The 22,844-nt window shown below is 48.3% G+C and overlaps 1 protein-coding gene and 1 long non-coding RNA gene across 4 annotated transcripts in view; one reads left to right on the top strand and one right to left on the bottom strand.

The window, feature by feature from the left end:
• LOC138488262 (uncharacterized) overlaps window positions 1–6,780 on the top strand; it is a 33,216-nt gene extending 26,436 nt beyond the window's left edge. Inside the window, exon 2 of the long non-coding RNA XR_011274627.1 lies at window positions 6,195–6,780. This is a non-coding gene — a long non-coding RNA (uncharacterized lncRNA). The remainder of the gene's footprint in view (window positions 1–6,194) is intronic.
• Window positions 1–22,844, bottom strand: part of VMP1 (vacuole membrane protein 1) — a 1,390,334-nt gene that overhangs the window by 30,825 nt on the left and 1,336,665 nt on the right. The window lies entirely within an intron of this gene.

The raw sequence follows: 22,844 nt of genomic DNA on the forward strand, positions 1-22,844 counted from the left end.
TCACCACCTTGCCCTTGAGGGACGGAAGGAAGGACCTGAGGGCCCAAAACACTGCACGGAGCTCCAGGACGTTGATATGTAAGGATTTCTCCGTCGGGAGCCAAAGGCCTCTTGCGTGCATATTTTCGGTGTGCGCTCCCCACCCTTCCAGGGAGGCATCCGTGGTCACTGTCTCCTGGTGGGCTGGGGTCTGGAAGTCCATGCCCGCCGTCAGATGCGCGCGGGTGCCCCACCACCGGATCGCTCGTCGGAAACTCTCGTCGAGTGTGATTCTTTCCTCGAAGCTGCCCGTCGTTTGGATCCAGCGCGCGTCCAGGAACTCCTGCAACGGGCGCATCCGGAGCCTGCACATGGGAATGAGGTAGATGCAGGAAGACATCATTCCGAGGAGGGAATTGATGGACCTCACCTTGGCCACGTCGGTCACCAACATCCGCTGCACCTTGCCCAGGATGGTCCTGGTCCTCTCCTCCGACGGGGAGGCCAGAAGGGACACTGTGTTGAGCCTCGCTCCCAGAAACAGAGCGTCCTGCGCGGGTACCAGGTGGGATTTGGCGTAGTTCACGGAGAATCCCAGGTCCGTGAGAAGTTGGACGGTCCTTGCCGTGTGAACCACGGCGAGCTCCCTTGTCTTGGCTCGGATGAGCCAGTCGTCCAGGTAGGGGTAGACGTGGATCCCTTCGCGGCGCAGCTGCGCCGCCACCGGTGCGAGGCACTTGGTGAACACCCTGGGTGCCGACCGTAGTCCGAAGGGGAGGGCTTTGAACTGGTAATGACGCCCTTGGACCACAAACCTGAGAAATTTTCGGTGCCCCTTCAGGATGGGAATATGGAAGTAGGCATCCTCCAAATCCAACGACGACAGGAAGTCTCCTTCCTCCAGCTCACCCAGGACGTGCTGGAGGGTGACCATCCGGAACTTTTGCGCCTTGATGAACTTGTTCAGACGTCGCAGGTCCAGGATGGGGCGCCATCCCCCCGTCTTCTTCTTCACGAGGAAGTATCTCGAGTAAACTCCGGAGCCCCGAAGCCTCTTTGGGACGAGTTCGATGGCGCCCTTCCTGAGCATCGCCTTTACCTCCAGGAGAAGTTGAGGGACGTGAAGTTCTTTCCTGGCCACGGGGGGGACGCGTGGACACTTTCTTTGAAACTCGAGCGCGTGGCCCCGGGCCAAGGCGTCCAGCACCCAACGGTCGGTGGAGATGGACTCCCACACGCTGACGAAGCTCGCCAGCCGGCCTCCCACCGGGGTGCTTCGGTGGGGGCCCGACCCCACGGCCGGTTCAATCCTGCTTCGACGAGGCTTTGCCGCCTTGTCCTTGGCGACGACGGCGGGGTCCGCCAGACTTGCCTCGTCCTCTGTAGGCCTCCTGAGACGACGAGCGGGCCGCTTGACGGTAGGAGGAGAAACCGCCGCCGGAACCTTTGGAGGCGCCCTTGCCTCCGCTGCTCCGAAAGGGCGTCCGTCGTTGTTGCAGAACTCCAAGGGCCCGGGCCGTCTCGGTGTCCGCTTTAATGGCCTGAAGGGAATCGTCCACTGTTTTCCCAAACAGGTTGTTCCCATCGAAGCGCATGTCCAGGACTCTGGTCTGAACGTCTTGACGGAAGTCCGTAGCCTTGAGCCATCCACGCCGCCTAAGGCAAACGCCGTTGCCCAACTGGCGGAACACAGTGTCGGCGATGTCCGTCGCAACGGTAATGGCGTGGTCCGAAGCCACCTCACCTTCCTGCAGGATCTCCAGGGCCTCTGCCCTCTTGTCGTCCGGCAAGAAGTCCAGCAGGGGAGCCAGTTTGTACCAGAGCTCCCTGTCGTATCGGGCCACGATAGCCAAGGCGTTGGCAGCTTTAATCGTCGTCGCTGCAGACGAGATGACCCTGCGTCCCATAGCGTCCAATTTCTTTCCCTCGCCGTCCGGTGGGGAAGTCGATGTGGAGGCCGCACCCCCCCCGCTTTCTTCCTGGCCGCCGCGGAGACGATGGAGTCCGGGGTAGGCTGCGCCCGGAGGCACAGGGGGGCCGTGTCCGGGACCCGGTACTTTTTCTCGTACCGGTCTCTTCTAGCTGGCGTCGTGGAAGGGTTCTTGAGGAGGGTGAGGCCCTCATCCCAAATGTCGTCCAATAGAGGCACTGCGAGGACCGTCTTCCTCTTGGCCTCGCGCCGCTGATAAAGGAAACCTTCCTTCTTCTTCTCCTCAGGGCAGAGTTGGAAAAGCTCGGATGCCCTGGCGATCATGGAGTGGAACGAACCAATCTCGTCGGGCGGAGAAGCCCTGGTGGGAGGCGACGACGGTACATCCTCGTCGTATACCTCGTCGTCCGTACCCGTCGCTGCCGTGTCAGTCCCCGTATCATCCCCTCGGGTGGACGGGGAGGAGGGCTGGAAGGGGCGCGACGGCTGAAAAGGAGGAGGAGGGTGGATCCTTCTTTTCTTGGTAGGGAGAACCCCAGAAGGTCCCGGTTCTGGGTCCCCCGACGGGAGAGGTTCCGTCGGCAACGGTAGTCTCGTCCTTATCTCTGAGCATAAGGACTGTATAGCCAACAAAATGTCCGCCGAGCTGTCTCGCTGCGCTGGCAGAGGGGAATCCGGCGGGCGATCAGGGGCCCCGTCGGTACCCTCGACGATGTCGTCGTCACCTGCGTCGGGATCCATCCCGACGGGCCGGTCTTCTTCCACGCCGAGGCCGTGGCTTAAGACCTCGACCAGCTCCTCCTCCGAGGTTGAGGCCGAATCTACGACGACGCCCTGCCCCCCCTTTTTCTTCCCCACGGGGGATTTCACAGGGGTCCTATCGATGGGCACAAAAGAGGACTCCCTCCGAGGTGGCAGGGAGACTCTGAGCCCCGAGGTCGCCACCACTGGTGTAGCCTCCACAGGCTGAGCCAGGGCCGCCGCGACAGCTTCGATAGAGGGCTTGGCCGGATGGATTAAGGCCTTCACCACCTTAGGTGCGCTCACCGCCTTATCCTTGAGGGGGGGGGACACTGCCTCGCTCCCCCTCCGCCTTCGAGCTCGACCGGGGCCTCTCCAGGAGCCTCGCCGGGTGCTCGGCCTTCCTCTTACCCGACCCAGAGCGTTGGCTCGTGGTTGATGGTGCCGGGGAGGGTGCGCCCAGCCTGGCGCCCGTAGAGCCCGACCGTTCGGCGCTCCCGGTGCCAGCGGACTCGCGGTGCTTGGCCTTATGTTGGACCCCCGTCGCCGGGGCGTCCTCAAAGGTCTTAGAAGACCGCTCGGATTTCTTCCTCTTCTTCTCGCCGGACGGGCTCTTCCCTTCCAGCCAGTTGGCGAGACGTTGATGGCGGTCCTTCATGGTCCGCTCCGACATGTTGCCGCAAAACGCACAGTCCTTCTCCACGTGCGTCTTGTCCTCATGTAAGCAGTAGAGACAAAAGGAGTGTTCGTCCTCCTTAAAGACGTTCTGGAGCTGGCATCCAGGGCAGATCCTGAACAGCTTTCCGGGCGTCGAGCTTCCCTTCTCCTGGGCCATGTCCGGGCCTGAGAAACTTCTGGAGTCCTCCAAAAGTGTAGTTCGACGAAATCTTCACCCTTGAGGGGCGCAGACGAATCCGACACGGGTCCCCGTTGATCGGATGGAGAGTCGGTGGAGCTTGAGGCTCTTTTGACCGAAAAAACGAAGTTTTTGAGAAAAAACGTGAAAAAATAGCACTAACGCTCGAGAGCAATAGCACGAGGATCCCAACACATGAACGTGCGGTAAAAATCTGAAGATGGCTGCCAGAGGCGGTGTTTAGGTAGAGGGCAGTCATTGGCTGTGGTCAGTATGACGCAGAGACCAGTGATTGGTTATTACTATGAAAGACAGATCAGAAACGAAACTGATACTGTTTTTTTCTTTACCGAGGATTCCCAGCCTGACGACGGGGAATATTCATGAGCATGTGAATCCATGCCAGACCCCATGCTGGAGAATGGAGATAGGGCAGTAGTTAGCCGTTCAGGAGGTGGTTGGCAGAAGGCTTTTTGAGGAGAGGGTGCACAAGGGAGTGCTTGAGGGGTAGCGGGAAGGAGCCAGTGGCAAAGAAGTGATTGCAGAGATCAGCCAAGGCGGGAGCAAGGGATGTAATGTTGTGGAGGAGCAGGGGAGCACCTGTTTGGAGGAGACTTTAATTGAGAGAACTTGTCTAGAGATCTCATCCGGTGGTATGGGTGGGGAAGGGGAGAGGAGAGAGGGGCACTCATCGGGTGGTATGGGCAAGGAAGGGGAAAGGGGGGCAAAGGGATGCCTCAGAGCGGGTGAGGGAGAAGGGAGGAGTGAAGAGGAGAGAGGACAGGATGTCCTGAGTTTTGGTTATGAAGTGAGAGGCCACTGCAGTGAAGAAGGTCTGGGTTGGCAGGGGGGAGGTAGAGACAGCAGAAGGATTGGCAAGTTCCTTACAGATTTTGAACAGCTCAGCCATGTTGTTAGTGGTCCCAGAGATGCATGCTTGGATATAGGCTTTCTTCTTTGAGCAGATGGAGAGTCTTTGTTGCCTTTGGAGCAGGCGGCAAGCCAGTCTGTCAGATGTGCTCGAGGCCTGCCACTTCGCTCTGCAACTCTGCACTTTCCTGTCCTTCCTTTTATCCTCCCTCTTCCACTGGCTAGCTACCTTGGCTGGTTTTACTGGGTAAACTGATCTTTTTCATCGAAAGGTGGTTCAAACATCAAAGCCTTCAAAAGGGGGTTAGCCCTGCCCCTCTTTTGTACGCGGGCCTGCCTGTCTTCCAGCATGGAGGCCCACCAAAGTCAATGCCCAAGTTTTTTCTGATCTCCCAGCGGAAAAAGTCATCCCACTGCAGGTGCCCTGGATTTTGCAGAGGTAAGTTCAGTGTTCTGGGGCAGGCAAGTTCCACTGGTGCACTGTCTCGCACTGGCACTGTGTGGCTGTGATGCACTCTGCATGGTCAGAGTTTGCTGCTTTTCTCTGCTCCAGCATTTGAGCTCCCGTGGCGGTTTGCTGCTCCTGGGTGGTTTTCTGGTTCTTGATTCTTCAGCACTTTTTCGGTACGGTAGTTTGTTGGGTGTAATCCAGTCAATGCTGCAGAGCTCGTAGGCTCTAGGTGACCAAGATAAAGACACTGATGAGAATGGAGCAGTGCAGGCATAGGGTGATAGACCGTGGTACTGTTGGCATGCAACCAGACACAAGAAGAAGGGATAGGAACAGGGAGCCTCCCAACTGCCACGCCCCACCTCTTGGATAAGACTAACTCTGGGGATCCGCATTGCAGGTCTCCCATCACAAGCTGAGATGGATCTCTATCCCCTCCTGACAGGTACATGTAGCTGAACCTGTCACATAGGGAAGGATTCTGTTCGGTCCTTGTGATTGTGGGTGATATGTCCCCAAGCTGTCTGGTATGAATGTGCCATTAAAAGGGGGCGTGTGGAGGTAGTTGGTAATCTTTGTACAATGAGAAGGTACCTTCTGGAGCCAATTTCAGTTTTCCAGGTAGCCCATGTTAACCCCAGCAGCTCCCCTGGAAAACAGTCTCTCCTGTTCCACCTTCAGCAACCTTCCATGTATCAGTGTGCTCTCCTCTTCCAACATGTTCAACTTGCTCCTCCACTCTATTGGCCAGTTAACTGTCCCTCCTCGGGTGCCCCCACTCACTTCCCACTGCAGCTGCACTGAATCTCAGGTGGGCTCAATGGGTTGTGACCCAGGCAGGCATTGCCAATGCAGTTTTGATGCACATTTAGCCATGGCTTAAAAAGCCTTTTGGACAGTAGCACCCCCCCCCTACCCCCTTCAGAACAGCGACTGGTCTGCTGAATCAGTGTTTAGTACTCATTATAAAGCTACTGTTAACGCTTCAGCCAGAGGCGTTGCTAGGAGGGGATCAGAGGGGTGCGGGGGGCTAAGTGGGCTTTAGCCTTAGGTCTTTTGGTTGTATCCCCGGAGAGAAGCTCAGGGGCTACAACCAAAAGGCTAGCTAGCCCGAGTCAGACAGTCCCGACAGTTGCGTAGCCCTAAACCTTTTCCAGACCTAGCAACACCCCTGGCTTCAGCTTAAGTACCGCTGCTTTGAATTAGCATAATATGAATCCTCTGTGCCTTGCCATGAAATTACTATGTTGTAGTAATACAACGTAAAGTAGAGATTTTTTTGAAATGCCCAGAGTCAAGTATTATCCCAACATGAATGGATTTTCATTTGTATCAGAAGCCGCTCTAATTTTAATTCATTACTATAGTTTCAGCCTCAGGTTCAGGAAGAGGATGGCCATATTGAAGGAGTACAGAACACCCTGTTCCGATGAGACTTTGGTCACAGCTTGGACAGATTCAAGGAAAGAGGACTTAGATGCAGTAAAGCAGGAAGTAATATAGCTAGCTCAAGATGGTCACTTACCATGGACTGACTAGAGCACTATGGGACTTGTAGGTCCAAATCGATATATTCCATAAATATGTATTGTTTTTCTGGCGGTTGAAAGAAAACAGTAAACTGCATAATACTAGCCTGTGCACCTTTAATACAATCTCTGTTTCGCCTTCTAACTTGAAAAATCGTAATTCAGTGGCATTTATTGTTCTTCTTAAGTCTATCAGCAACTACAGTGGTTATTTTCAATTTCATATTAAATGTTGTCACATCTCATGGTCACTTAAACATTTTGATTTGGTCTTGCTTGTGGACTGGGGTCCAAAGACTGCTCGTCAAGTTCAGACTATCTGTGACTACAGAAATCAGCAATGTTTGTTTGAATTTTGCATGGTGTGACATTGTTTAGTGGAATAGGATTTTTGCAATAAATTGGTCCAATCCGTGCTCTAAAATGTTGTTTTGTGCCTTTCTTGTATAAGTACGTACGTGTGCTATTTACAGCCTGTACAACACAACCTCTGCACTACTGCCTTTTCATTACAATCAACATCTCCATCAGCTTTACTCAATAGTTTTGCAACAGCAGCCAAAAAACAGCAAAGTAAAAAAAGTCACACGGTTGATGATGCTGCACTGGACGCAGGAAGGATAAGCGACATTGCCCGGGCGTGCCCTGATTGAGTATGTGGGATAATCATGCAATTGTGGGCAAGCAAACATGTACCAAATGGGACACAAAGGGCAACCAAGTGCAACTATTTTGGGTTTACAAATCCACGGGTTTGTTTTTAAAATCTCGTTTACACAGGGACTGAGAAGTCAACGCGTGGAACCTAGTGTACGCTATTTGTCAGTTTGACATTTTTCAACTCTGAAAATGTGAGTTTCAAGGACATGGCCACAACAAGCTTATCAGCCTCCGGCTTGGAGATACAATGCAACTCGGCATTATACCACACGTATTTCGGACATGCCTTCACTTTTTCATGAAGGATAACATGGCCTCCTGAATGTTGTAGCTGTAGGGTTTTGGGGTTTGACGATTTCCACCGATATGCTTTATTTTCGCCATCGCAGGCAGTTTCCACCCAAAAGCATTAACGCGCTTGGCTCATCGTCGTCAAAGTGCCCAAAGCAGCGGCTCCTTTTTTCTTACCGCCGGGTGGCCAGATCTACGCGACCCTTTATACACCCTTCAGGTGGCGTGGTTTCCAACAACGGGCTGCATCACATCCTGCCTTTCCCTTGAAGCCAAGGATGTACTTTGCGTGTGTTCACCATTATCCTGGAAGTTCGGGAACACCGCTGATTTGGGGCTATTTACTGACAGACCTTGTTTGGACTTTTCCCTTTTCTTTTCTGTTGAGTATTTTTTTACTTGCCTCCATTCTGCTGCGCAGTGTTTTTACCCTTTAACGGTTTTCAGAGTTCTTTGTTCGCTTTTTCTGTACACAGAACTTGAAAAGTACCGTTTCGTATCTATATACATCTACCAGGAACTCACACCTACTACTGTTCCCAGAGGGGTTGACACCTTGAAATGGTTAATATATTTTCAGACCGTGATCTCAACAGCTCTAACCGTTTCTGGTTTAATGACGTGTTATTTCCTGCACTGATAAAGGTTTCTCACAGTATTTAACCAACCATTTCCTCGAATCTCCACCAGTGCTGGGATGCCACTGGCGATGAGTCAAAACGGACCTCAGATTTTGGCTGACTCAGCCATTAGAGACTACAGGGTGGGGAGCAGAGACTCACCGTCGAGAGGCCTATGAGCAGCACACAGCATCCCTCAGCAGAGAGGGGAGGGCAGGCTCACAGCCTAAAGGTCTGGAAGCGGCAAAGAAGTGCGCTAGAACATCCAACGGTCCGAGTACCACAGAGGGCCACTCTGCAGTCTAAGCAGTTTTCCACCCCACGGGTCTGTAAGGAGGAAAGGGCAAACTCGGATCAAACTGTCCAAGCAGCGTAACTGCTGGAAACCAACGCAGAGGCGCCAACTATGGAGACAGATTAAGCTGAAAACATATCACAATTGTTTAATGTCAAGGAACAATAATGGTGAATGGGTTTGATGCATTCAAGGCAAGGAAACTATATTTGATATAAAAATACATCTGAACGATAGTTTGTATTTTGGGAAATTAGTTCTCACTTCAGTGTTGAACTATCTCTACCTAGCCCAGGGTTCCCAAGGACTATGATGGAACAGGCTCCTACGATGGAGGGAATAGCCATCTTACTTCTGAGCCCCATTGCTCAGGGAAGGAAAATCACCTCACGTCTTGTAAGTGAAGCCCAATCATGAGAAAAGTCCATGTCCACCAGCACAAAGTGATACTAGGTCATTTCCTTCAGATTGGACTACAACAGACTATTATCTCAGACAGACCGGCAGCGGTTCCTCTTGCTTACTCTCCTTTTCACTGGTACCCATCCACAGAAAAATCATTGGCTTAACTTCCCCCTCCGATCCTACAGCCAATGGAATATGCTCCTTTCACTACTAAGCCTCTAAACACGCCCACACACATATTTCATCCACCACAGAGCCCCAACTCTCAGGAGCGTTCGATGTTTATGCAACAACCAGCTTCCTAATGTAGAACGCCCACAACTGGTTATACATAACCCTACATGTCTCACTCACTTTCAGGGTTGCCACACTGTAAGCACTTCCAGTCCATCTACTTGTGCTTTGAGAGGGCCAGTCTGGGGGTTAACTGTTACACAAAGCAGAAAGCACACACCCGTCTGGTCACCACACTTCTAACGTCCCGGTGATTTATGTCACGATGAAGGCACTGGTAGAAGATGAGAGAATGCCAAATCACACAGCAAAATTAAGGGTTTACAAGATTGTTATGAGAATGGTATATGGTTATTCCATGTGAAGTGGGATTTGCAAAGAGCACCTCTGCTGTTTCTGTAACCGCACAGCGCTCATCTTCTTGTGCAATGGCTACATCTTGAACTGTGGTGAGAAGCCAAGGTGCGCCTGATGGATGGGTGGGATAGGGTCTGGCAGGGAGTTGGCAACTTGGCAGCTTTCCCCATATAGTGCGGGGTTGTGGGTGGCATGCTCTGGCAAGGGGTTCTAGAACTAAATGGACCCCCCTCATCATCACCCTATAATTGCTCATCTCTTTTTACCTTATTTCTTTATGATTGTTTAAAATTTAAAGGTTCTCCAATTAGACAGGACTAGCTACACCATAAAGTGAATTGCAAATATAGGGTACATTTTGCAAAGAACAATGACTGCAGCTAAACGGGTATGAAGGGCGTGGTGTGTGACAAAGTAGTTTACAAAATGGTAGATTGCCTCCTATGTGTCTTATAAAAGGGCTGGGCTTTATTCTCGTGACAATGAAGCTGACATCTACTGGGAATGGGTCATCAAATGGCCCCTAGAAAAATGACTAGACCACAACCAACCTCGGGTTATACACAGCCACAGAGTGACTCCTGGTAATACAGTTATTATAAAGTTGGTGGTGACAGCATTAGAATATGTATATTTTTTTGCATTCCCCTTTGAGAACACCACCAAGATGGTCTTTCTCTTGGGGAACGTGAGCCTCACATACACCAAGTTTGACTGGCTTGCCTTTATGCGTCCCCTAAAGCCATTCCCTCAAACACACCTTCGATAAGGTGCAACATCTCGGTGTAATATTTGGCTATGACACATCCTTTACACAGCAATCAAATATGGCTTTAAAATATGCCTTCCACCATCCAAGGATACTACAATGGGTGGCCCCTTAACTCAAAAGAATGTTCCAATTTTAAAAGTAGTAATTTCTCAATAATACAATACAAAAAATGTAATTAGGAACCAGACTAAGTCAGATATTACTACTGAAGATATTAAGGGCCTAGAACTGCACTGTCCACGTTATTGCACGATACTCAGAACATGCCACACCATCACTGATGGCACTGCTATGGCCCCCTATCAGAAAAGGTTCCAGATACAAGTCACGGTTTTGTGCAATAATCCCTGAAATGGTGGACGTCTGAAGATCTCGAGTAACTCTTTCAATTTAAAAACCGTCCACATGCCCAAGCTCGCCTTCCCACAACCTAATTGCAAACCTCCAGGCAAAGTACAAAGGGTTTGAAAGAACATTTCTAAATAATCAAGGCCCCATTCTCTGGAATGAGCCCTCTCCACTTTAGACTGGAAGACAACTCCCAGAAATCCCAAACAGCTCAAAATCCACCAGTTCCAAGTAACTCTGTGGCATGTAGATCAGAATCCGTACGTTTGTCGGCATCCGTCGGCATCCTCCAAGTTCTCATGATAAGGTTGCTTGCCTCCCTGTTACTGCATGCAGTCCCCACCCACTCCCCTGCTTTTCCCCTAGGTCGCCATTAGAAACAGGAACCGCATGCTTATGTTATTCCTAGAGGAACGTGGGACCATGGACTCAGGAGCTTGGTAGAAACGCGGACAATATCTGAAAAGGGATTAAAATAAGACCTCTAAAAATCCTACACATCAAGCATGAACAGAACATCAGGTTTTTGAACGAAACAGGCAAACAATATCGATCAGCCCGAGTAGCAAAATAAAGGTTATCAGCATTCTTACACAACCACAAGGAGAATGACCACGATGTAGAAGTTGATGGCAAAGAGAGCCACCCAGTGCTATCTCTGCACCTCAGAGCTGACCTGCCTGCCCAACTGGTAACCAAATGAAGGACACTGCCCATCCTTCCAGATATCGGGAAGGAATACAGTGATTACATTGTGGGTGCTTCTTTAACAGGCTTCCCTACATGGATCATCAATGGGGATCTTGCCTCTGCAATTATTCAAGCAGGTAGCAGTCCTCGGAACTGCGGACATATGCGCTCAATGGACATGTTCAACCCAGCAACTTTAATGCTTTTTTCTGCCGAGGGAACCACAGGTGATGTAAAAACAGTGCCCGGGGAGATATATATATATATATCCCTCAAAACATCCCTCAAAATTAAGCACAGGACCGAAATAAATACAGGCCAGGAGCAAAGGCCTCCCAGGTGTGGGTCTGGACACATGCACTCACTTTCACTTCGCACATAGCCACAAAGGATGCACGAATATGTCTGACACTTTACTGAGTTTGGCCTGGCCACTGTAAACGCCATCGTTATAAGCCCATAATCCTAAACGATGCCAGAATTCAGAGCAGTAAAAGACAATCTATGAATGTTCTAGGTGTTCGGATTGTAAGGTTTAGGCCTCCCGTGAAATACGTCAGAGTTCAAGTCAAAATGTGAAATGAGTGCCGACAACATTCTACTCTTGCATAAACATTCATAAACCTCTTGTGCCGCTAGTGATAGCATTGGAATTCACCTACCAAAACGCTCTACATCACACCATCTATATCAGGCACCGAAATATCCCCTTCATGACTACTTCTCAGAGTACGCAAAAAAGGTGAAAACACTACTACAAAGCACCATCACAGTCCTTGTGATTCTCACCATTTCAATACTGTTTAAATGGTTTCTCTTTTCAATATTATAATTTTCAATATGGTCTACTCGCTACAAAATGTATTGTATTTTTGAAATCTATTTCACTGTGTGCCAAATTGTGCACATACAATTCAATGAATGGACTTTGTGTAATGTATGCATCCACATCTCATTTTTTGGAAAAAAAATGGATTTGCCACTTCTGAAAAGGATAAAAAGTTTGCACAAGAATCGATTATTCATTGCACAGTAGCAGTGACCCACAGTAGGTCTAGATGCATAGCCAGAACTGTACATGTACAACCAATCCATGATAGATTTATATTTAGGATTGCACCTACATCTTTATTCTGGGGTTAACACCCAATTCGGCAGGCTGGATCAGGTGTTAAGGCCATTAACACCCTGGGGGGTACCAAAGCGGCAACCCTGGGTGCTTAAAAAAAAAAAAAAGGTTTTTCCTTCCTACAATGGAACACGCGCGGCATTCCGTTGTACGAGGGAAAATCCTTTACCAAGATGGCCACCATGGAAAGGGAAGGCGCAGAGAGGACGGTGCAGCTGCAATATGGTAAGGTTGGTTGTGGGGGATTACACATTTTAAAAAGGCGACGGGCTGGGTGGTGGGCGGAAGATGGCAGCGGGGGGAGCCTGCTGTTAGGTGGCTTAGAACGCAGGCTTATACCAGCGGTTCAAGCCTGCGTTCCTAGTCACATGATTGGCTGGCTCCCCCCTGCCGGGTGCTAATTGATTGTTATGTTGCACATGTATGGAAGGTTTTACAGTATAAGCAGCAGGCCAATTATTTTTCTTAAATAACCTCGTTAAAACACAATTAAATACACAGATATCGATAAAATGATTACAACCAGAACAAACAAAAACATGTATTTGGGTTTATGTATCAAGTCGAGGTAGGACACAACAGAGGGCTGTATCAAGTAATTTGTGGTTAACAGAGGTTGGTGAAAGAGGAGGTTATAGAAGCTTGGATATCCCAAATTACAAGGGTGCTATATACCTAGGAGCTGCAGAACGCAAGAAATGACACCTAATGATTCCATGAAGAACAGGGTCTTGAGTTTCTTCCTCAATTGCAGATACAGTCCGGACTGTGACCGGAATTGTGTTTCAGTAGCCTGGGGACTAGCAAGAGAGCCTCTTTCCTGGTTTTCTCTTTGCATGCCAGTTTCATTGCAAGCCTCACAAGGGTCTGTCTCCTATAGAAGTCAGCCCACAGGTTTCTTTGCTAGGCAGGCTGCTGCCTGGGCCGCAGGGGCTCGTCCATAATGGGCCACTGGGCGTTGAACCGCCCATTTTGGATGAGCAGTCAAGCCAGCCCAGTGAAAACACTAGGCGCTCCCTAAGCTACAACACGGCAGCTGTGGGAGCAATCCCGGGCTGGCATGAACTGTGAAAGGGAAACGTAGATTCCCTTTGACAGTACATACCACAGCGTGCATGTCCAATGGGCCATGCGAGTGCAGAGGGGCTTTGCTTCCCCAGCCTTGTACGGCCCATTGGGGTTGCATGCTGGTGTACTGCAGTTCAATGTGCAAGGGGGGCGCTCCTGCGCATCCCTGCACATTCAGAGCTAGTGGGGCGTACTACAGGGGGGACTCCGGATCCTGCATTTATGTTCAGGAACCACTCCCTGCTTCCTGTTCATGTTGTACAGGAGCAGGAGAGCAGCCGCAGGATCTGGCGGAGCTGATTCTGGACTAGGGCTGCAGGTAAGATTAAAAAACATGCGAGTGCCAACGTGTCGGAACCAATGTATGTTTGGGTGTGCGGGTGAATGTGATATTGTATGTTATGGGTGCGTGGGTGAAAGTTATGAATGGTCTTTATGGGTATGTATGCATGAGTGAATGTGTTTGAATGTGTGAAAAATGCACCACCCCCCCTTCCTGGCAGGGGTGTTGCTAGGTCTGGAAAAGATCAGGGGCTAAGCTAATGGCGGGACTCAGGGCTAGCTATAACCTTTTGGGGCTACAACCAAAAGAACCGGGGCTATAGCCCCCCCGAGCACCCCTCCAAACCCCCAGCAACGCCTCTGCTTCCTGGGCCTCCAAATCAGAGACCTGCTCACCAGCACATTGGGCGTGCCTCTGATTGGAGGGTCCGGGGGAGCGGGCCTCTGATTTAGGGATGTGGGGGGCAGGAGGGGCATTTTTTTTACTGGACATGAATGTTGAAGCAAACAGTAGGGGGGCTCCCCACTCCTTTGTAAATATGAAATCATGTTTGCTTTAACCATGATGCGCAGTAAACAAAATGCAATGGCTGAGGCATAAAGCGTAACCAGGCTGGTTGCAGCAATGCAGTCCATTCTAGCCATGTAACAAGACTTATGTTTGCATGTTAAGTGGCTAAATGGAGTGTACAGCCAGTCTGTTTACGCGTTCTGCCTCGGGCATGGCATTTTTTGCTGGGCATTATGGTTAAAGCAAACATAAGAGTTATGCGGGCTAGACTATCTTACAGTGCTACAGCCACTCTCGTTATGCTTTCTGACTCAGACATTGCATTTTTGAAAACTGGACATCAAATGTAAAGCAAACAATATTCGCTTATCAGGTTTGCTTTAACCTTGATGAACAGTTAAACATTACATGCCAGTCAGAAAACTTAACCAGACTGGCTGTAGCAATGCAGTCCAGTCTAGCCACTTCTTAATGTAGCATGACATTTTTTTTTACTGGGCATCTATGATAAAGTAAGCATATTCAGTGTTATTACGTGGCTAGACATGCATTTTGGTGCCGCCAATCTAGCCTCTTCTTACTGTGGAGTGACATTTCTGAGCATCCATGATAAAGTAAACATGATGAGTGGTATTATGTGTCAGATATGTTTTTTTTAACTCTGTAATGGCATTTTTAAGGGCAAAGCCAAGCAGGGTGTATGCTCTTATGAGCAGGTACTGGCATATACTGGTAGAGCCAGCTGTGACATGTTTTCTTATTGTATCATTACTGGCATTAAGCACAAAGCAAACAGGAGCATCTTCTTATATGGCAATACCGGCATGTATAGGTGCAGCCAGCATGAGAATTTATAGGCAGAGCAGGCATGAACATGTTTTTTTACACTGGCATATATTGTGGGCAAAGGCACCATGAAAACGCTTTGGAAAATGGTCCTGTGCACTATTGATGACCTGCATCTTTTGGATTTTTTCATGCATTACCCTACAAAACCGATTGAAAACTGCCTGGCTTTTTACCCAGAAAGTGTGCTTTATAATGCATCATTTTAACCAATTATTTAAAAAAAATTCCCAAGGGGAGAAACCCTTATCCCGGTAACACATTTACAACTCTCCAATAAAAAAATATTCACCAGCCACCACTGGTTCGGGTAGTTGCATTTAATGCGACTCGGGCAGTTTGAAAGAGCATCTGGCTGGGATTGGTAGCCAGTGTAATTGCCTTAGGATGGGGTAGATGTGGCCTAACTTATTAGTGTCTGTTATGTGTCATATAGGGTGTGTTGAATGACCCCAACCTTGCCATTGTACTATTAGTATATCAATCTTTCAAATAATATTTCTTTCTACTACGAGGTAAATTCAAGAAATGTCATTCATTTTCAATAAGAAAAAAACACACCAGTTCAGCTGTTCCAAACCTATGCAAAATAGAATTGTGCAACCCGAGCAAATTAATCCAATAGGGCCTTTTCATTTTTAGATGTCTAACACTTTGACTAACAGAAGCCTTGAACCAAAAGTACATATACTCTCGTCTCTAATGGACCCGCCTCCAACATCTAGGATCAATTTTGCAGCATAAGTAATTCCCTTAAAGTTAACTGAAACTAAGAGGAACTGCACCAGGCTGTATTTCCAAGTTGCTAACACAGATCGATTTTAGTTTAGGCAATTAGATGAAGCTTGCTACAAACTATTTCAAAGCAGTCTTCTGCGAGTTAATGACTTAATTGGAGTTGTAAACGCACTACTGGTGTAATACAAAAAAGGTAGCAGGCGCCCCTCTCTCAAAAGAACACGGCATGATAACCTGTTCAGTGGTTATTAACCACTTTGAGAGTTCGCAGCCATCTGCTTTTTGCTCACTGTAACTTTCACAGATGGTGGAATACCATTTTCTTAACCAGGCCTGCCTTCAGCCACTCGATTTATAAGCACCCTGCATGTCCTTCACTGAAGCCCTGTTGGAAACAAGCATTGGCAAAGGCAACCGTTTTGGCTTGTGGATAACACTTGCCAGGTATTGCTATTAGATGGCCAGGTACAGGCACCATTTTCTCACCTGCTACCATAGATGGACAGTTAATACCAGTATGGCAGTGCCTAGCAAGTGCCTTTCCCATGCCTACACAAAGCCCAAAATGTTGGCATTGCCAGACGTCGTTTTCATTTTCTTTCAGGAGAGCTTGTGTTTGCTTGATTTTTTTAAACCCTTTCTGTGAACTGTTTTTAAGGTACTGCCTGCACCACACACAAAGTCTGAATTGTTTTCAGCCTCTGCTTAGTCAAGGATACCCGAGAATTCAGTTTCTTAGGCCACAGCCTTTGCCATGCATTCAGCATCCAATGGTGAGTGGCCCTTCTGGCAACAGTTTCTCCCCTTCAAGGCTTCTCGCCCTTCCCAAGCGGCTTTTCAGCCTTTTCCCTGGTGCACGGCAATCGCTTTGAAGCACCCCCATCGTCCAACCTTCCCCAGCTGGGCTCAATGGCTGTGTTTGGCTGCTTTGTTCTTCCTTGTGTTATGCCACGTATGCTGCAGCGTGCTGGTGGTTGAGGAGAATGTCCAGCCTCTTCTCCACTCTCTGTCTTGTCACCTAGGCTTACGGGCAGCATCCTTCTGTCGGCCTTGCTATGGCAGAGCTCAGCTCTACCGTGCCTTTTACTCAGGTACACGACAACCCTTCTGCGTCGGGAGTGGTTTGCCACCTCCTCTCCCTTCGACAGACATTTACTGCCGCCAAGGTCTCTCCGAGGTCCTTCCAACGTGAGCAGTCTGCTCCTGTCAGGTACCTCCCTCTCTTCCGTAACAGCTGTGGGGATTTAAAGATCCTGCCACAGTGCCACTCCTTCCAACAACCAGAGCGTGTTGTTGGTTTAAGGGGCTTTGCAGATCTTCATCCTCCTTCCTCGTCCCAGTAGTGTAGCGGAAGTCATGAACATACAGGGAATAATCAGTCGCGTTTGCCGTCTCCTTTTCTACATAACAATATATCATATAGGCATGAGGAATGGAGTGGATATCCCTAAAAGAGAAAGGGGGATACCAGTTCTCATCTGACAAGGTCTCACTCACCCACGAGGGTCACCTCCCCCCATGTGATCCTCCCTTGCACAGCCACTCTGAGGGTCAGGATTGGCCACATGGGGAGAATCTATCCCCGGGAGCAGATTGACAAGATTATCGGATTCAAGACACCGAGGAATGACCTGGAGGATGAGTTGATGAGCATGTTTTTTTATGGACAGGAGGAGGAATTTGGAATCAAGTCTTTCGGTTAGTAGGGGAAACAGACAGATGGGGTTTCCCACAATTTACGAGCCACCTTGACCACATTATGTTGAATTGGGAAGCCAAACTTGGACTACTTGGATGAGTGGAAAGCAGATAATACCACATCCTACAGCAGAGGGCTCAGGCACCACCAGCTGCAGGTCCATGTTCGCAATGATCTCCAGCATCCGCTCATGGAAAGCTTTAGCTGAGGACTATACTACTACATCCTCACCTTGAGGATCATCATCTGCAGTAAGGTCTGTATGGATTGGGTGAACTTTAGAATCCGACTGAGCTTTCTTAGGAGAAGCTGCAGCCCCTTTAGCCAGAACTAGATCCACAGAAAAAGCTGGAGCTAATGGCTGCGGCAGAAGCTGGGGAGGAGTTTACTGTGGTGATGACTATATTAGTCATGGTCATAGCGATGACTCCAAAAACAAAGTTTAAACAAACACCAAGACTCGTAGGGATGATAGTGTTCGATGTGGTAGAATGTCCCTGAGAATGTCAGTGATGAAAGGCCTCATGACAAGGGTTGTCGAATCATGCCTAAACTAATGAAGCTTTTTTTCTACATGCTATGGAAAATTGGACGATACCGATGGAATGGGGTCTGGAGTCAACGACTGGGTATTCATGCCCATGAAGCACAGTGTTGGAAAGGAGCTAGTGCCTTGCTTCATTTTCAAGCGCTTTAGAACTAGGCAAGACCTCTGTTCATTGTTTTTGGGCAAGACTTCTGTTACTATTTCTAGGCACCACAAAAGACCAGGTGGGTGGGGGGCATTCATAGAAGGCAGTTATTTAAATATAAGGTGCAAATAACCATTAGCTGAATGAATTTGTAAATGTTAAAACATATGCAGTTCTTAACACGTAACTTAGAAGCTGTTTCCTGTCCATCAAAAAACCCAGGCAGGCTGGGGCTCATGCACACAATGCAGAATTATGTTAAAACAGGGTTTTAAGGGGAATTAGTGGATCAGACAAAAATATGAGAATAATGAGTGAAGTGTGGCGAGTATGGCGGGAAAGTGTATTTATATATAAATGTTCATACTATAGCATAACGATGAAGAATGAAGCTCCAGCCGTGCAAGAAGGAAGACTGCAGCACCCGTTGTAAGGGAAGGAGCCATGTCAGTATCCAGTATCCAAGTTAAACAGTATATAAGGCTCCTGCTTGGCACTATTCTACAGGTACAGGGAGCGGTTGAGGGACATAATATACCACTCAGGAGCAGAGGTCCTTGCCCATCCTCACTTCTGCACAGAATAAATGTGTTATCCTTGCAAGATAAAGATTCCTGGCCTTAATTCCCTAAAGGGGTGCATTTATTCTGTTATGAGCATAATTAAGGGATACACTTAGAATTAGGGGTACCCTTACAATGGTGACCCCCATGTGACCTCCGTCTTTCCCCCGTACTTTGCGAAGCCCAGGCCTCATCACCAGGAAGGAGACACACCCATCTACAGAGATTGGTCCCCCAAATCAAAAAACGTGTATCCAGAGCGGTTTTAGTAGGAGCCACTTGAGAAGAAATCCTCTCTGCTCACTGAAGAGGGGCGTGGATCTAGAGAGAAAGACAGGTCCGCTTCGTAACGGAGGATACTCGAGTGAACACATGTGAGTATACTCCTGCAAGAGATAACAAGGGGACATTTATGGATGAATGATATTATGGTGATGTGGATGAAGTATGAGGTCAATGGAGTAGATTGGATAGGAGGTTGGTTATGTATTGAAATTGTCGCATATTTTTGTTTGTCTACTTTTTATAATGGAAAAAGTGAGCCTCAGCTTATAAGGACTGGGAAGTAAGGGAACGTCAGCCATAATAGGTTGAGAAGGTAGTATCACGCATTATTCTTTTATGACGGTAAAAACAATGGGATCCTCAGCATATTAAGCTGGGAAGGTGGTATTATATAAGGAAAAATAAAAACAAGTAGTGGCTCGGTATAAGGAATACGCCAGGATTTTAGTGAATTCTTTTTGTATTTTTCTGATGCTGTCTTTTGTGGTAAAAAAAGGAAGGACAGTGGGTGTGTGTGTGTGTGTAATCAAAGTGGGAAAAAATAAAGGGGGTAGGGAAAAGGTTGTGTGATCTGTATTTTCGTTTAAAAAGCAGAAGCGCAAAGGGTCTAAGTGAAGCATTAGGGATCCGCACACCATTAAGGAGGAAGAAACTCCAATAAACACATGCACAAGGTCCTACCAGTGTATTGTGACAGAATAAATAAGTACCATAAACAATGGATAGTAGATATAAAGGAAGGGGGAGGTCCTGCTCCTGGCCAGAGCAGGGCTCCCATAACAAAAACATGCTAGAAAAAATGTCCATCTTTTTAGTAGCAAAATATAAAGGCAGGAAATTCCCAAAAAGAAAAGAGATTCTAGATCTCTGGCAATTATTTGAGGATATGGAAGATCAGGAAGGTGAACAAGAGATCCAATGTAAAGGGATATACCCTGTAACGCCTAAACCTGCAGTAGGGTATACAAACCCGGTCTATAAGCCTCCAGTAGTAGAGAGTGTCAACAACAGGATTAGCAATTAGGGGGGGGGGGACTCGAGAGCTTTTGCACCTCCATATAACCCATCCACAAGCGCTAACATGCCGATAGCATCAGTGTACCCAGAGGGTCCACAAGTAGACATAGACAACGAGTTCAGAGCGTTGTGGGAAAGGTTAGTCAGGTTACAAGAAACTGAAGAAACATTACCAGCAATAAGGGTACCGGTGTAGAAAATAGGTGTTTGGTTGCCAGGAGATTTTAATTTAGATTCAACCCTGGGGCAATAAGAAATGTTTGTGTTTAAAGAGATGATGGGGAGAGGGTATGGACAGTCCTGGGACAACAAGTAGAACAAGCAAGGGGAAATTAAGATCAAGGTGGTAGAAATAATGAAGAGGCAGGGAAAGAAGGAAGTCTAGGAGAAGAGGCGGCAAGAAACCCCTCCCTGCCACAGGAGGCAGCGAGGAGGGATAGACCAAGAAATAGACCAGATTTAATGGTGGTAGTACACGATCAGAAGAATAACAAAATATATAGGCAGATGCCTCTTATACATAAAGGAGTAGGGATAACACAGTATGTACCATGGCCTCAAATGGACAAAAATAATTTGATTAAAGCTCTCCCTCAGCTTACAGCCGGCGCCAGTAAATGGATTTATGAATTTGAAAAACAATCAGCAGGGGTATTTTTAGCACTAGAAGACCTTAAGAGAGTTTACTGGTCACCATAGTTTGCGACCAGGCTGGGGACATATGGGCAAGGGCTGGGTACCCTGGGGTAAGTTTTGCAGATACTTAACATGATAGGGCAGCCTTTAATGAGGTAGGACAAGGGATGCCCTATGAAGGATGTACCCAGATACCGTTGACGTGCATTCTTTAATGAAGTGCACAATGGGTGATGAGGACCCAGTTAGGTTTATTCTCAAGTTACATGAAATGTGGACTGTTGAGACAGGAGGGCAATGGGACCATTAAGTACCATCTTCCATTTCATCGTAAAGAGGGGACTACCAAAAGAGGTCCAGAAGGCAATAGAGAAAGTTGTGGGAATAGAAGCCGAAGGGTGGGCAGAGATACAAGTTATTATAGTTCACCATTATAAGAGGAGCGGGAGAGGGAGACAGCCCAGAAGTGGCAAACTGAGGAGGCAAAACTAGTGGAAAAGAAACTAAATAAGGTTGTCGTCCCAGCACCAGTGACGTCACTGGTTCAGGCGGAAAGGAGACACTCAACAAATTGCGAATGCCACAATTGCGGCACTATGGGGTGAAGGAGGACAGGAACAATGGGGTGGGGGGACAGTACCCCAACCCACAGTGGCAGTATGAAGGAACACCAAGTGGAAGAGGAGGATTTCGAGGAGCAAGAGCAGGAGGCACTGGGGGTATAGAACCCCAGGGAGGAGAATTGGGAACATCACAGTGCTGGTATTGCGGGGGATGGGGGCATTTCACAAGAGAATGCAGGAACAGGCCTGGGAGAAAGGATTCAATTATGGGCAATTACCATCAGGGCAGGGATTCCAAGGGCCTCAAGGAATGGGACAACAGCAATTTGGGCGAGAGGGTCACAATCAGTTCCCTTACGAGGCCGAGAGGCAAGGGCAACATGGGCAACAACTACAGCTGGGTGAGGGAACAAAGTTTAACAGGATGGCAGGGGGGAACAGGCACTCCATTCCAAGGAGATGCAATGGCAGGGGGCGGCCCTTTCAAATTCCTTGGGACAAATACATATTCTGATAAAGACAGCCCACAGAGAGCACTCGCGTGTCCAATCCTATTGACAATCGCACACCCTGAAGAGGAGCCCTTGGTGGAGGCGGAAATAGGAAACAAGCCATTTATATTTATGGTAGATTCAGGTGCAACTAAATCATGCATCATGGAGAACATTCCATCATCAGGTCAAACTCTTGACACACAGGGATTCGCTGGGGTAATTTCTACAGTTCCATACACTGAGGAGCTGGATATAAAAGTGGGAGGGAAAGTAGTGCGAGCCCCGTTGTTATATTCAGAGAGTTCCCCTGTTAACCTGTTGGAAAGGGATCTGCTCAGTAAACTAAATATAACTATATCATTCACAGATCAAGGGGTAGTGTGTTCCACTCCGGGGATGTGTGTAGCTTGAGCAATGGTAATCAGTGCAATGGCAAGGGACGCAGTAGTCCGTGGGGTTCCTGTGATCCCAGACATATTAGTCTATGGTATCAAGGTATTAGCAAAAGCAGTGCCTCAAATTGTGACAAAATGTTGGTGAGTGCCCACAGATTTTATTTTCCGACCCATGGTGCTACCCGAGGGGGTGTCAGACGAAGGGGTAGTCCTGATTGGAACAGACCAGGGCGGGTGCGAGTGGCGCACAGTATTACGTATAGACCCGACAGTACAATTTAAGGAAATGACTGACGGGGCGTTATTTGAGGACAGTGAGCCACATGGGGAGATTATTTTGGAAATCTTCATCCTCTGTGATATCATGGTGCAGTATAGGAAGGTACAGTGCCCCCCGATGGCAGTGGTGACCCTCTCTATTTTTTGAGGAGGGCATGCGATATGTGCCAGCAAAATTATAGACTGTAAATCCACATGATGTTGGGTTACTGAGAGATGTAACCCAAGTACAAATTACACTGAAGTCAGGAGCAGTACTCCCCAGGGTGTGGCAGTGCCCGTTGTCAAGGGAAGCAGAGGAAGGGATAAAAAGGCACTATTCAGGCTCTATTAGAGCAAGAGAACATTGTGCCATCCACGTCCCAGTGTAATACGGGCATATACCCAGTCAAGAAAGCAATAGGGGGTAGTTGGAGGATGATTGAGGATCTATATCCTCTTAATGACGTGGTGGAGAAGGAGTTTCCGGTAGTCCCAAATCCAGCAATGATCCCTTGTAGCATTCCCAAGACAGTGACATACTTCACAGTGGTGGATCTAAAGAATGCGTTCTTCTCAATTCCCCATCACCCTGGTTCATGGTATCTCACTGCATTTACACATGGCCAACAGTGCTTTG

The sequence above is a fragment of the Ambystoma mexicanum genome, chromosome 9, assembly GCF_040938575.1.
Source record: "Ambystoma mexicanum isolate Mex_15411 chromosome 9, UKY_AmexF1_1, whole genome shotgun sequence".
Taxonomy (NCBI): Eukaryota; Metazoa; Chordata; class Amphibia; order Caudata; family Ambystomatidae; genus Ambystoma; species Ambystoma mexicanum.